Source organism: Passer domesticus, chromosome 2 (assembly GCF_036417665.1).
Source record: "Passer domesticus isolate bPasDom1 chromosome 2, bPasDom1.hap1, whole genome shotgun sequence".
Taxonomy (NCBI): Eukaryota; Metazoa; Chordata; class Aves; order Passeriformes; family Passeridae; genus Passer; species Passer domesticus.
In genome coordinates this window covers 1,474,830-1,486,578 of record NC_087475.1, presented here as the reverse complement: position 1 = coordinate 1,486,578, position 11,749 = coordinate 1,474,830, and the positions used below count along the sequence as shown (strand labels likewise).

Sequence of the window (11,749 nt, the reverse complement as noted above, 5' to 3'; positions counted from 1 at the left end):
CGCGTGGCGGGGGCGGCTCGGGCCGCGCCGCGCGTGTGGGACACCCGGGCGTGTCAGCGGGACACCCCGCTCGTGTGGGACACCCCGCTCGTGTGGGACACCCGGGCGTGTCAGCGGGACACCCTGCTCGTGTGGGACACCCCGCTCGTGTGGGACACCCGGGCGTGTCAGCGGGACACCCTGCTCGTGTGGGACACCCTGCTCCTGTGGGACACCCTGCTCGTGAGGGACACCCTGCTCGTGTGGCACACCCTGCTCATGAGGGACACTCCGCTCGTGTGGGACACACCGGGCGTGTCACCGGGACACCCGGCTCATGAGGGACACTCTGGGTGTGTGGGACACCCCGGGTGTGGGACACCCTGCTCATGTGGGACACACCACTCATGAGGGACACCCCGCTCATGTGGGACACCGAGCTTGTGTGGAACACCCTGCTCATGAGGGACACTGCAGGCATGTCAGCGGGACACCCCGCTCGTGTGGGACACCTGGGGTGTGTGGGACACCCCACTCATGTAGGACACCCCAGGTGTGTGGGACACACCGGGCGTGTCACTGGGACACACTGCTCATGAGGGACACCCCGCTCGTGTGGGACACCGCTGGTGTGTGGGACAGCCCGGGTGTGTGGGACACCTTGCTCATGTGGGACACCCTGCTCCTGAGGGACACCCCAGCTGTGTGAGACACCTCGGGCATGTCACTTGGACACCCTGCTCGTGAGGGACACCCTGTGCCTGTGTGACACCCTGCTCGTGTCACCGGGGCTCTGAAAAGCTCAGGTGGGACAGGACATGTGGAATCACCCCGCTCCACCCGCTGCTGTGGGCACAGACACCTTCCACCGCGCCAGGTTGCTTCGATCCCGGCCAACCTGGCTCCTTCCAGAACCTTCCTCATCCTCAGGGCGCCTCTGCGCCCACAGGATGTGCCCGTTCGCAGAGCTCCTCAGTGCACAGCCAGGACTTTCTCCATTTGCAGAGTCCTTCAGGGCACCCCCAGGTCCTTCCCCACCCTCAGAGCACCCCGGTGCAGGTCCAGCACCTTCCCCATCCTCAGAGCACTCCCAGAACTTCTCCATCCTCAGAATTCCCCAATGCACAGTCAGGACATTCCCCATTCTGAAAGCACCCCGAGGTCCTTCCCTACTCTCAGAGCACTGCAGTCATAGCCGTGGGGTGAGCGGCTCTCGGGTGGATGTGCTGGGGTGTGGAGGCCCCAGGAGCAGCAGGATGGAGGTAAAGCTGCGTGTCTGGCCTTGCTGCCCGAGTCCTCCCAGCGAGGGAGGCTCTGGACGTACATTTCCCAGCCTGGCACGCGCTTGGTGCTCACGTGCAGCCGCCAAGGTCGGCGACACGGATCCCTCCAGCTGCAGCACATCCGACACCAGCGTCCAGCCGGGCTGTGCTGGAAGCTGAACCACTTGCTCCCGCTGAAGAAGGTGTTGGATGGGCCTGGGGGTTTGTTTGAGCACTCTTTGTCATGTCCACAGCAGACTTGTCCCTCACACCGATGGCCAGCAAGCTGGCTTTGGGCAGAGACAAGTTTCTGCCCAAGCTGTTGAAGCCCTCACTGCTCGATCCTGCAGCCCCATTGCAGATTGAGCAGCCCCATCATGCCCAAGGGGAAGCAGAGAAAGCGACAAATCTCAAGATTAAACAACTTTAATGAAATGTCACTGGAATCGCAGCCCACCCAGAGAGGCCTCAACGCTTCCCTGAGTGCCCCAGCTATGCCCTTTCCATAGCCAGGGACGTTTTCTTCTCCTCTGCCTGCACAGGGAGGCTGCCACAGTCAGTGCCACGGATCCTGAGGGCAGGAGTGGAAGTGGAAAACTCCTCCCAGCGCTTTTCAGCAGGACTTGCAGCTCAGCCAGCCCCGGTGCTGCTGTGGGCCTTCCTCATCTCAGGCAGCTGTGAGCTCCCCGTGGTTCCCAACTCATCCTGTGCCCTCCAGGCACGAGGGCTGTGCGAGTCCTGGGAGCTGTTTTGGGTACTGCTACAAGACAAATTGCCTGTGCAGAAGTGTTTACAGGTATTCCCAAGCTCCCAGCCCTCCGTGCTCAGGCAGTAATTGCCAGGCAGCTGACAGGGAGAATTTACTGCCTGTTGGTGTTCACAATGCAAACTCTCCCTGGGTTTGCTTCCCTTTCCTTTGCTTCCCTGTTTGTTTTCTAATACAGTGTTGTCTGGCCTGAGTTTCTTCCTTATTCTGAACATGTGCCTGGCAAGCTCAGGAGGAAATCCAGGTGAGGTGGGAATGCCCAGGTATCCCTGCCATTCCTACATCAGCCATTCCCACCCTCCAGGTGCTCCTTGTGCAGCCACAGGTGACCCATGATGTTCTCTTTGTCACATTTGGAGCTGTCACATTTTGGCCAGGGGCAGAAAGGAGTGGGGAGAGCTCTTAATTCCCAGTTCTTCCAATGCTCTACCTCCTTCAAACATTCCTCTGGCAGAAGAAAAGGAAACTCTCAATGCCTGTCCCTGTCGCCCTCCCAGCACTGCTTTCAAATGCCAGTATTGGATTCCCCGTAGGATATGAATTTACAGTCTCTATTCATTCTCACTTCTGACTCCATTCCACATGGAATCTCCCTAAATACACATCTCCATGTGAACAACTCCCCCCCTTTTTGGGAATCTCCCCCTCCAGTATTTAAAGCTCTCTCTAGACTCCCCAAACATCAGCCTGAGCCTGAGTCCATTTTGTCCATGATGGGATTTGCTCCCAGCAGAAATTTTTGACCCTGAGACCTCATAAACCCATTCCCAGGTGGATGTTTGATATCCCTGGGATGAGATCTGAGGGCCTGAGGGTCTCTCGTGCATATCAGCAACACAGGTAGTGACTACACCTGTCTGTCACACGTGTGTGGGCATGTCATGGAGCATCCCAGAGTCATCAGGAATGTGGGAAGAGCCCGTCAGGACCATCCAGTGCCACCAGCATCACCCCAAACCCTGTCCCCAAGGCCACATCCAGACTCCACTGGGACAATCCCAGTGACTCCAAACCTCCCTGGGCAGCTCAGCCCAAGGCCTGACCACTCTGCCAGGGAAATTTTCTGTCCCAGTCTCCAACCTGAGCCTCCCCTGGTGCCATTTGAGGCCATTTCCTCTCCTCCTTTCCCTGCCCCTCCTGTCAGGAGCTGTGCAGAGCAATGAAGTCCCCCCTGAGCCTCCTTTTCTCCAGGCTGAGCCCTTTCCCAGCTCCCTCAGGAGTTTTCCAGTCCCCTCCCAGCTCTGTTGCCTTCCCTGGACACGCTCCAGCCCTGCCCTCTCCTGCCCTGTCCATCCCTTTATGGAATCTCAGGATGATCCCCAGATCTTTCACCACCAATCTAAGGTGTCCACCATGTCCGAGCTCCCTTGAATCTCACAGGTTTGGTTTTTCCTCCAAAAGCATCCAAACACTGTAGGAAATGTAATATTTAATATTTAAAAGCACAGGGTTAGAGAGGATGGTCTGAATAATGAGTGGTGACCATGCCCTGAATACTCAGGAAATAAAAACTCCCCTTATAGAGATTTTATTTACTTTATTTAAGTGATAAGTGTAATGCAAAATGTCCTTTTTCATGCTGCAGTTTGGGCAAACCACCCTCTCTGCATCCTGGTGTCTATCCCATCCATCCCTATCCCAAAGAGCAGCACAGAGAGCATGGATGAATAATTCCACCCTTAATACATCATCCTTTATAATAAAGCACAGATAAAAATATGTCCTCATAAATTCTATATACATATGTCAGTGCAGGTTTTCTTTGGGAAAGGTGTTGGGAATGTTTGAGGCTTGTAGCAAAGTGGGGCTCTGCTCCCAGGGAACGGGGACAGGACGAGGGGAAATGTCCTCAGGTTGTGCCAGGGGAGGCTCAGGTTGGACACCAGGAGTAATTTCCTCATGGAAAGGGTGCTCAGGACTTGGAAGGGGGTCACAGCTTGGACTCGATCATCTGGGAGGGCTTTTCCAACCTCAGTAATTCTGGGATTCCATGAAAAAATGTCCTGCAATATCTCAGAGGCTTCTGACAAAGAAGCTGGCCCAGCATAGTAGTTAAGAGTGAAAATGAAAGAAAATTTGGCACTTTCAGAAGCTCAAAATCACCATTCAGAGCTTCTCTAACCACAGCTATTTTCGGTTTTAGCCATCTCCTGCCTAGGCTCTACAAAACCTCATTTTGCACCAGGTTCTCCGTGCATCACAGAAAGCCAATTCTCTGATTAAAAACCTTAATTTCCACCTATGGCACATCGCTCAATATCAAAATAAAATCAAAATTTATCACAGGTTTAGGACTGGGATGTTGGTTACCTCCAGCCCCAGGTCAGGAGAGGTATTTGGAGGTGCTGGTAGGAAGCAGGGATTGTCTGTGGAAAGAGGAATTGCTCTGCTGGGTGAGGTTTTGTTTGCCTGGCTATGGGCAGGGGTGCAGGACAGGTGCAGGCCTGTTCTCACTGCTGTTTCCTCATTTCTCCAGCAGGTTTGTCCATAAACACCACACATTTCAGGTGGGTTTAGGATTTAGGACTAGGGTCTAATGAGAGGATGTAAAAGGAAAATGAGGAGAATAAATGGGAAAAGACTGGGATGAAGAAAGGCTCGATTTGAGGAAAATTAAGACAGGGAAAGATGGGGAAGTAGGAAGATGAATGAGCCAAAAGAGAACAGAAGAATCATGGATTTGTGTGGCCAGAGGAGGCTCCAGGATGAGCAGAGGGATGGAGCAGCTCTGCTGGCAGCAAAGGCTGGCACAGCTGGCATTGTTCACCTGCACAGGAGAAGCTTTGGGCTGAGCTCAGGGTGGCCTTGCAGGGCCTGCAGGAGCCCCAGGAAAGCTGGAGAGAGACAATTTCCAGGGGATGCAGGGACAGCACCCAGGGAGTGGCTTCCAAACTGAAAAATTACAGGTTTAGATCAGATATTAGGAACAATTTCCACCCTGTGAGGGTGGGCAGAGCTGGGATGGAATTGCCAGAGCAGCTGGGGCTGCCCCTGGATCCCTGGCAGTGCCCAAGGCCAGGCTGGACACTGGGGCTGGAGCAGCCTGGGACAGTGGAAGGTGTCCCTGCCATGGGCTTTGAGGTCCCTCCAACCCAAACATTCCATGGATCCGGGATCTCTCTTGTCACCTCCCTTCAGGTATTTCCCTTTGGTCACCCCAAAGCTTCTCCTCTCCAGGTGAACAATCCCAGCTCTTCCAGCCTTTCCTCCATCCCTCTGCCCACCCTGGTGCCTCCTCTGGAACTGCTCCAGCAGCTCCGTGTCCATCTGCCACAATGTGATGCTTGCACACGATGGAAGGAGTTCAGATTCTTTTTGCTGTTTACTTTTAAAAAGCTGCATAATTGCACACATCCAATCTGCTTTAAATGAGGACTAGGTTGCAAAATCAATACCACATAATGAGGAGCGTTATTTCTCCTTCCTCTCCTTTGCATCTGCATATGCAAAGTAGATAATTGCCCACTTTTCTTTTCCATGGGCTCTGTGCCACATTTATTTTTCAGGGTGGAGCCACTCTGGAGCTGTGTCAGGATGACATAGTGGAGGAGGCTGCTGTCTCCAGAAGTTTTTCCACATTTGTTTCAGCAGACAGAAGATGAGCAGTGAATTTGCAGGGGATTATGTGGAAAAGGATGAGCTCTTGGGTTTAAACCAGCTGGGATGTGCCTTAGGAAGGGATTGAATCCCTCCTTCCTTACTTGGGTGGGGCTGCACGAGTCAGTTAAACCACACTTCTTGCAGGTGGCCATGAATTTCACCCTCCCAGTTTCTGAGTGTCTGAATTGACATTTTGTGGTCTCATTTGCAGAAGTGCTGAATGATCCCAGATGGAATAAATTCAATTGGTGCTACACATGTGAAGTGCTCTGAATGAGGAACGCAGCAACTTCTTGAAATATTCACTTGAACTCTTCACTGTCTCAAAGTCAGGAACCAGAACCTTCAACTGCAGGTAATTCCAGCCCATCCCAAACCCATCACACCCAGGAGGAAACAAATCCTGTTTATGGCTGATGGATCTTTTCCATGGAAAGGGGAGGAGGGGGCATCTTCCTGCTGTTTGCCTTGATATCCCAGAAGTGTCCTGCCCAAAAAAACCTAAACCCAGGATGGCTGGGAAAGTTGTTGTGACTCTCCTGCCCCTCTCAGCCTTCTCCTGAGTGTTAATGGCTCTGCCAGGTGGGATCAGGATTCTCCAAAATTCCTGCCAGGAGGACACAGACAGTGGGGCTGGACTCTGCTGCCAGGGAACAGGGACAGGAGCAGAGGGAACGGCCTCAGGCTGGGCCAGGGCAGGCTCAGCTGGGCCAGCAGCAGGAATTTGCCCATGGAAAGGGTGCTCAGGCCTTGGCAGGGGCTGCCCAGGGAGCTTGGCAGTGCCCATCCCTGCAGGTGTCCCCTGCAGGTGGCACTGAGTGCTCTGGGCTGGGGACAAGGTGGCCATGGGGCACAGCTGGCACTGCCTGGGCTGGCAGGGCTTTGCCAGCACCAGGGATTTGGGGATTCTGGGAAACACAGCTGGGAGGGGGTGGGAATGACTGTGGAGGGATTTGGGGCTCTGGGAGGGCCCAGTTTTCCAGGGAAGCTCTGGCACCCAGGGGATTTAGGTGTGGTTTGGGAGGTGCAGTCACCAGCAGGGCACAGCTGGTTATCCCAAATGCCGAGTGCCAGGAGAGCCTGGGGAAACAAGGGGGAGAAATGGCTCAACCAAGGAAAGCTTTAAACTGGCAGAGAGGCAGGCCAGTGACAGAGTCCAAAAGTAACTGTAACAAAGTGTAGCTTGTGTGGAATACAACATTAGAGAGATACAAAATGAGATGAGATGGGATTTTGGGCAGGAATTGTTCCCTGGCAGGGTGGGCAGGGCTGGCACAGGGTGCCCAGAGCAGCTGGGGCTGCCCCTGCATCCCTGGCAGTGTCCCAGCTCAGGCTGGGTGTGGAACCTCATGGAAGGTTCCCTGTCGATGATGTGGGGCTGGATGAGCTCGGGGATCCTCCAACCCAAACCATTCCATGTTTTTCTGATCAGGGAACAGCTCTAAATGCACGAGCAGGCAGAGGGAGACTGGCAGAAGCTGCAGAGCCTCCACAGGCACACCTTTGGTTCCTGTGTCCCATCCTCTGGCCACAACTCAATTAAATCCCAATCAGTGGCTCATTAACCCTCCAGTGTGAGCAGACACTCCAGCAAACTGGGAACAGCAATAAAAGCAGAAGCCTGTAAGAGTGAAAATTAACAAAATCAAAGTAATTAGCAAATGGAAGAGAAAATTCCAGGTAGGTGTGGCTGTTCTTTAGGAGTTAGAGCAAGAAAACTGTGAAAAACAGATGTGCTCTTTCTCCAGGATGGGGAGAGGTGACACAGGGAATGCCAAAATGATTGATGGCTTTTTCTCCTCACTCCTCAGCAAGGAGAATGAACAATGGTCCATTGAGTAACCACGAAGAACAGAGAGAACAGAGCAGAACATTTCAGCAAGTTGGGGTTTTTCCAGTCAGCCAGACCTGGCAGAATCCAGCTGAGAGGACGTGGAGGACTGGCTGAATCCTAGAGGAATCCACAAGGAATCCCTTCCCACACCTGGAAAAAGGAAGAGCAGGGACAGGTGCTGCAGTCACCTGAGTGAAAAAAAAACAGCTTGGGGAATGTCAGAGGAGAAAACAGCCCAACTTGAATTCCTGGAAATTTCTGGAAACAAATAATGAAACAAAGTTTTCTTTTGTGCATGGGAAATAGTGAAATGATAAGTGGAGGCCAAGAATGATTTGCCAGGAACAAATCCTGCCCGGCCAGGCTCATTTCCTCCCCTGACAAGTAGCAGCTCTTATGGACAATAGATATTGCATATCTTGACTGGAGCGAGGCTTTCAGCACAGCCTCCACTGAGGGAACTAAAATGAAACCATTGTAAGGTGGACTCAGCTGTTTGAAACATCAAAAACCCTCCAAGAGGGATTGTTGTTGGTGTGGAAGAATGATGGGAAGCATTTTTGCAGATGCCCTGCCTGGGGTTTGGGCCATTCCCTGTTTCCCTTGTGTTTTGGAGGATGAAGGATTGAGTGGAAAGTTCCACCAGGATTAACATCTCGATCCTTGAAGTAATGGTGTAAAACCAGCAGGATTCAGTGCAAGTGTAAACTCAGTTTTAGATAAGAATAAACCCCCAGTGGAAGGAGCCAACAAGAAAAAAATGAGACAAAAACTTGTGGGGATTTTGGAAGAGCTTAAGCTCCCTGGAAATCAAAAACAGTGTGGGAAAGCAAGGATTGTCCTGAAATGTCTAAACAGGCTGGTTGGGATGTGTGGAATAATTCATGCACTCCCACTCAGCCCTGGGAAGGCCTGAAAGTGAAAAATGAATTATTCCCTCTGGTCACTGAACTGGAGAAACCCCAGCGTGGTCTCCAACTTCCTCACGAGGCCAATTAGGGAAAGTCCTGAGAGCACAAAAAGGTGCTGAAAGTCTGTAAAAAAGCTGACCCTGGAGGGAAAGCTCAAAGATCTGGGTTTGGTTGTTTTAATCTAGAGAAAATAGGACACAGAAGAAACATGATAAGAGTCTTCAAATATGTAACAGGTAGAAGGCAGCAGGAAACTCTCAATGCTTGGAGGGGAACAGGGAGCTTCAACAATATCAGGAATTACAGTTTCTGCTGGATTTAAGGGAAAACTTCCCAGTTAGGGAGTTAAGGAAGCCTTGGAGGGCATTGAGGGCATTAAATGCAGCTGGAAAATGCACCACAGATTATTGGTGTGTTGGGGAAGCCCCGAGGGAAGAAGCTTTGAGGCAAATGTACCTAGAAAGCTGCAGAAATGGATTTGAAAGGCTCAGGTGACATCTGGAGCTGGAGACATCCCAAGGGTGCTGTCCATGGGTGAGGCATCTCTCAGCTCCCAGGAAGTTCTTTCCAGCAACCTCAAAACAGGAAAAAAAAATATAGAAAAATCAGTTCTAGGATGCAAACATTGAAAGGTTTCCAAGTCCCAGATAATTTCTTGAGGTCTCTTTGTGCCTTCAATGACTGCAGACAGACACAGACGGTGCCAGAATGGCTGAATTTCTGCTCCAGTGGTTTCCTACCACAGGTGAGAAAAGGGATGTTAAGCTGTGTTGGTGTCTTCTGCAAAAATATATAAATAAATATGAATAAATAAATAAAGGCTGCATCCTGTGCATATCTGGCAAGAGCAGCCTGCAATCCCATCACCTGGGAGACAACCAGGGACTGGCACTGCTGCTGTGCCAGGGAACGAGAGGTTTTGTCAGGAACCTGAGGGATGGCTGTGGTTGGATCCCTCTGCAGACATTCAGGAGCCAAGGCGAGGAAATGAGAAGCAGCAGAGGTACCAAGAGCTGGGAAGGGGCTGAGGGAGCTGGGAAGGGGCTGAGGCTGGAGCAGAGGAGGCTCAGGGGCCCTTGTGGCTCTGCACAAGTCCCTGGCAGGAGGGGACAGCCGGGGGGGTCGGGCTCTGCTCCAGGGAACAGGGACAGGAGCAGAGGGAACGGCCTCAGGCTGGGCCAGGGCAGGCTCAGCTGGGCCAGCAGCAGGAATTTGCCCATGGAAAGGGTGCTCAGGCCTTGGCAGGGGCTGCCCAGGGAGCTTGGCAGTGCCCATCCCTGCAGGTGTCCCCTGCAGGTGGCACTGAGTGCTCTGGGCTGGGGACAAGGTGGCCATGGGGCACAGCTGGCACTGCCTGGGCTGGGAGGGCTGTGCCAGCCCCAGGGATTCAGGGATTCTCTAATTCTGGGAAATTGGCTGAGTTGCCACTTCAGCTCCTTCCAGAGGGTTCTGAGGTCGTGCTGAGCAATCCTCCCCGTGCCGGGGATGTGATAATGGAATTCCGTGCAATTAAAATGATGCCTCCCCCAGAAGCCTCTCTCTGCTTTTCCAGCTGTTTGTCCTCTTCTCTGGGCAGCAATTTGCTGCTGATAAATTGTGTCATGCAAACAGAATATCATGAATCAACTGATCCAATTTAATCAAGTTTAAATTCACATTTTCACCAAGGAATCCCTAACCCAGATTAATTTAGAAAGTGAGGGGGTTTGATCCCTTCACCCTTAGAAATCACACATGCAAAAGCCATGTTGCTGTTCATAGTGCTGATATCCAGCAGAAATGCTCAGAATCTGGGAAATGCATGAGAAAAGCAAAAAAAATAATCAAGAAAAATTATTTCTCCCTTGTTCCACTGGAGCCCATCTGTCTTGTGCTTCCCTGATCATGGTGGCTCTTCCCAAATTCCAGTTTATTGAAGTGGTGAATGTTCAGCCAGGCTCTGTCTCTCCTTTTTTTACAAAGACAATTTCTGCACCAGGTTTTCCTGGAGATTCATTCCTTTTTCCATTCAAAAATTCTTTTCACATTCAAAAAGTGTGTCTGGGCAGAAAATACAGATTTCAGGCATTTCTTCAGCATTTTCAGGTCTTGGAAAATCCATCTGGAATTGTGACTTTGCTCCAGCTCTCATGGAGCTGCTGCCCACCTGCAGGTCCCTCTGTGCTCCAGGCACAGCGAGCCTGGTGCTTCCAGGAGTTCATTCCCTGTTCAGGATTTCTGATGGAACAGGAAATGTTTGGATTTCCATTTGAAGAACAATTCCATTTAAAGATTCCGTGATCCAGAACATGCTCAAGGGGTTTTGTCCAAGACATCCCCAGGAAAAAAAAATAAAAGAAACCTCTGTAGGTCAGTGTAGAGATGTTGGAAATAATAAATGAGAAATCCTGGAAACACAAAGTTGAAAGAGACCTTCAGGATCATCCAGTCCACCCAGCACCACCCACCTGGAGAAGAGTTGCAGATCCCACATCATTGATTCCACAAGATTCAGGAATTCTCTCTTGGAATGAAACAAATTTGATTCATCAAGCACCTCCTTTGTTGCTACCAGGCAAAGAAAAATCATCCTGGGGGCAACAAAAGGCTTTGCTGTTACTCTTGGTTTCTTTATTACATGGTGACAATTCAAAATTTAAAATTTCAAGTGACAAACAGGATTCCATGTTTTTCCCCAAGTCACTGGGCAGAGCTCACTGGAGTCACACTCCAAAGGAATTTAGTCCTTGCAACAAAACATTAAGGAAACTGATTGGTCCAATGTGAATAATTTCAAATCTTTTGGATAATCCCCTTATTCCTGCATGTTCAACCAGCAGCAGACACCACAGAATATCTTCAGAAGCCTCAAACTCAGTTTGTGCTGGTAATTAATGCAGGTGTTAATTCCTCCAATTAACATTTGTGCAAAGATACTCTGCTTTCCAGAGATCAGGAGCTCACAGGTGTTGGATGTCACTGATATCACTGACCTGGGGCATTAAATCACCTGGGACTTCGGGAGGCTTGAAGAATTTAATCACAGTTTTTCTCAAACCGCTCTGAAATTTCTGGTAATTTTTGTTCAGTCTGGATGGGAATTCAGTAGTAAAATATCTTTTTGATACCTTTTGAAACTGAAAGATATCTTCTGATATATTCTTGCTTCAACCCCCTCACCCAGCCAGGCTTCCAAACTGAAAGTAAAAGCCAGGAGATTTTGCTGAACCCCCCAAGATGTGAAAGATTTGGGGGTTTTGGGGTTCAGGACTGAGGTCAGAGCTCACCAGGGGCTGCAGCTCCTCCAGAGGGGCATCACCAACCTCAGTGCCCTGATGGCACCTGAGCTTCTCCAGGAATCTGCAGGAAGTTTCCTCAGGGCAGTGCAGGAAACAGCTCTGCCTCCTCTGGAACAGGG

At 51.1% G+C, this 11,749-nt stretch overlaps 1 long non-coding RNA gene across 1 annotated transcript; it reads left to right on the top strand.

The window, feature by feature from the left end:
* Positions 1–2,053: 2,053 nt before the first annotated feature.
* LOC135291350 (uncharacterized) lies at positions 2,054–9,364 on the top strand. Its single transcript, XR_010354154.1, has 3 exons — positions 2,054–5,962; positions 7,040–7,287; positions 7,419–9,364. It is a non-coding gene; the product is annotated as an uncharacterized LOC135291350 (long non-coding RNA).
* Positions 9,365–11,749: the final 2,385 nt, after the last annotated feature.